The following is a 3,961-nucleotide window of genomic DNA, read 5'->3' as shown; positions in this document are numbered from 1 at the left end:
TGTGATTTTTACGGCTCGGAACATCCTTCAGCTCTTCCATAGTAGAGTACTAAATACTTTAAAACGTTAATCACTTTTTCTAAACACAAAGTCTCTCGGCGTGGAAGGAGGTTCGTTTGTAGGTTAAGCTTACATTTATTCTTCGGTTGCTAACGACAACAGTGATTATTGCTTTTAAAAACATTTTCCATCACTTTGCCTCATACCTTAACAAATAACACAAAAGTATCTTTAAACAATTAAAGTGAAGAAAATGCTAACAAGACGAAGTACCTAATAAGATGTTCACTTCACTCACTAAACACTCTTAACCACACATGAAACACTAGTTAGTAGCCTTAAACTGAAATAAAAAAAGATCGAACGGAGAAAGGTGCAAGTTCAGTTTCACCAAATGTGGAGGCTTGTGTGAAGTAGTAGACCTGGGTCGGCTGGTTGCGGCAAAGAAAGGCTGGCTTCTGGGCGATGCGTCGAGAGACCAGAGGAAACCTGTCCTGCCTAGGCAGCTCGAAGCACAGATCTGGCCCGTAGCCAGACTTCTGTTGCTCGCCGTTCCGCACCGAAGTCCGCAGGCCCTATGCTTGAGTTGGTGACCGGATGGCTACGCTCTTCTCAAACGCTAACATGACTGCAGGAGGCCCCGTACAATGGAAGTCATCATGTTTCGAGTGCACAACCCGACAGCCCATTTTCAGCGTCCGGTCTGGTGACCACCTTCCGCTCGCCGCGTCTCTTCGAACTCCCCTGGTCTTCTACTGTTCAGGATATTCTTTGATGTTTCGTGCTGCCAGCGCATTGGCACCTGGCATGTGTGCGGCTAGTCAATGTGAGAAGTGGATGTCGCCACTTTTACGTCAATCCCTTGCGCTTCGCGCTCTCGTGCCTGACGTTGCTTTGGCGTTTTCATAGTCTTTTTTTCGGCCATCCTTCACGCCTTCTCTCGAACTTCTTATGCTGCACACTTCTGAAAGGCGCACACTTAAAACGCGTGCGGCCCTCATCACGCACATTTGACACATCTCTTTACACGTGGGAATGACCACAATAATGTCCCACGAAAGTGAGGCTGATCTGAATAAAGCAGTGTCGGTTTATGTGCAAAGTCAACCACCTCGATTATTCGCGCTGAGTACGGCAATCTCATGTGGACTATGATATGAAAGATCTGTTTCAATGAAATTGAAAGTTAGTGTTGTGAATTCGACACGTAACACTACCTCTTCGACACACTACCTTGAGTCCAAATTTCTAACGCTTCAACAAATGTGCAATCACCAAGATCGTTTCACGTTTGTTTTTCCCGTATGGCTCTACAATGAGTGAAAGTTTGACTGCGGCTTTTCATGTACCTGAATATAATGTAGAAAAATATTTCCGACTTTCTAGAAAGACTTCGTCTACAGCAGCAGAGCTTGGTGGCTCTCTGACTAGCGGAACCGTCTTGTCAGAGAGCCATCAAGGCACTACTAAAGCTTCTCGGTGAGTCGGTATTGTGCACGTATCTGGCAGTCCTACATCCCAGAATAATTTTAGGAGCCTTTTTTTAACCATTCTCTATCAGTTTCGCTGACACTTCGTCTGCGTGTTCTTCATTTTTTTACCATTGTCACCCGAGGCCAGTCACACTGCGTGGCAGCAAAGTGGTTACGTATAATTGCCTTTGTTAAATTGCCTTTGTTAAACCATGCTGGTACACTCTCTATGCTAAGGCATGAAGAAAAATTGTATCCAAATAGCAGGAATTCGTTTTGAAAGTGCCTTAACGCGCAAGGTACACGTCCCCCAGACGCAGATTATCCTAGCGCTGCAGAAGCCCCAGTCACCAACTGCCTAATGACGTACATTTGCATCGTACTTGAGCGAGGTTGGAAAAAGCATCAGTAACAACAGGTGAGTCGTAACTCTTTTTTTACACCCGCTGCTTATCGCACATGGTACAGAAAGTAAGAAGGCGATATCATGTTTAGGTTCAGTTTACAGCTGCCAGTAAGTGAGCTATGGTATTTATTTATTTATTTATTTAGTTATTTATTTATTTACAATACTTCCAATCTCATCAGAGATTATAGCAGGGAGGGCACATAAAAGCGAATATTTGTTTACACAAGGTCATGATGATGGAAAACACAAGAAAACCCGGAATTACAAAATGACATACAAATCATAGATGATACATTGCCGTTATAAGAACACACAATCAAACAATTTTAGTAATAGCAAAATCATGAACTAGGTCATCGTTAAAAACGACTACAAAAAGATGATCTATGCATTTGTAAAATGGGGTATGGACCACAAGTAGGCATTTTTATTCGACAACTTATTATGCCGAGACGTGTGGACAATTAATCAGCAGGTCACACACTAAAAGCGCGCTGACATTTGTCTTGCAAACCACGCTAACAAATTTACAGGCTGTCACTCATTTGTGGTGCATAAATCAATCTTTACCAGTGGTCACTTCTATTAAGCAGTGGCGTAGCCAAAAGACGGTTGAGGGGTTCAAATCCCCACCTAGAAGTTTGTGAATTTTGCTTGCGTATGTATATACACGCGTAAAAACGCACGAATGAACATACATTGGGTATGGTTGAACCACTCCACCTCTCCGGAAAAAAATTCTGGTTACACTCCTGCTTCTTGGGGCATATAGACTGCGTTGGTAATCAAAGACCTATCTAACAACATTATTCGAAGCATCAAAACAAGCTGTTTCTATACATTGTCGTGTCCGTATAACAAACCAAACTTCGACCATTGTGCGTCGTAATACAAGTTCTACGAAAACTTGAGCACACATGTCCATCTGGCATGTATATAGGTATTGGAGAAAGTATAAGTGTGACTCAACCTTCGATTCACTTGCGTACGTAAGTCGGTATTGGGAGGTGGGCCTTACCAGTTATCTTTCGTGGGTACCCCGACCCCTAACCATGCTGGATTGACAAGTTACACTTCTTGAATGGGAACTCCGGTGCATTATTGACTATGTTGAGATAAATCCGTTTTCAAGTAGTATTAAAAATCCTGCAACAACTAAGGTGTTTCATTTTGCGAAAAACGTAAGTATTGTTAGAGAAGCAATGAACGATGAGTTAAAAGAAACGGAAAGGGGGAGCTGCTCTGTCCTTCAAGGTGGGTATCGAATGACGTCATGAAATCTGTATCCTTTACGTGATGAAATCTGCACACCGCCAAAGTAAGCCAGGGTGCAAACATAGCCCTCGTGCATCTTGTACGTGCGAAAAACAAGTTGTCGGTGTCAACTGACTTGGAATCAAGGTGTGCCGGTTCTTCTGAACTTTCCCAGTGACTAGTTCGGCGATGAGTGCAGCTACTATCTGAGCGCGGAAAAATTGCCGTTTGATTTCAACCCAAAGGAGCGTGAAGCATCTGGCGACCCCCGAATCGATCTCTTCGTTGTTCATTATTTTAGTTATGACCCGTAGTCAACGACGACTAACGCTGCATGCAGCTAACAAAACTGAACTTTGCTCACGTCATTATCGCCTCGTAAAAGAAAGCACGTGCTGCATCCGTCTGCTGGGCAAAGCCCGGGTTTCGAAAAAGAGGAGTCACTTAGTCCCATACAGAGAATGGCTCAAATTTACAAGTGTGATTCTAGAATTGGCTACTAATTTTAAAAACTTGTAAAAAAAACCTAATAACTTCTGGTTCTATAATTTGGCACATCCCCACGAAAACCTAGCAGAATGAAAAAGCGCCGGAGTTTCCTTCAAATGAAATGCAGTACAGTACGAGTACGCATTCACGTACTCACCTATCACATTCAATCTTCATATTCGAATACTTTAGCAATACTTGAAAAATCTTCTCAGTTTAAGAGCAAAATCCGGTGTTCAACACAGCTGACAATCATTGTCTTATCATGTAGCAGAGTAACAATAATGCTCATAGTTTTGGAATAAAAAGTTTCAACAGTTCAACCTTTCGGATGAGG

The sequence above is a fragment of the Rhipicephalus microplus genome, chromosome 6 (genome assembly GCF_043290135.1).
Source record: "Rhipicephalus microplus isolate Deutch F79 chromosome 6, USDA_Rmic, whole genome shotgun sequence".
NCBI classification, from domain to species: Eukaryota; Metazoa; Arthropoda; class Arachnida; order Ixodida; family Ixodidae; genus Rhipicephalus; species Rhipicephalus microplus.
Note: the sequence above shows the minus strand (reverse complement) of the source record.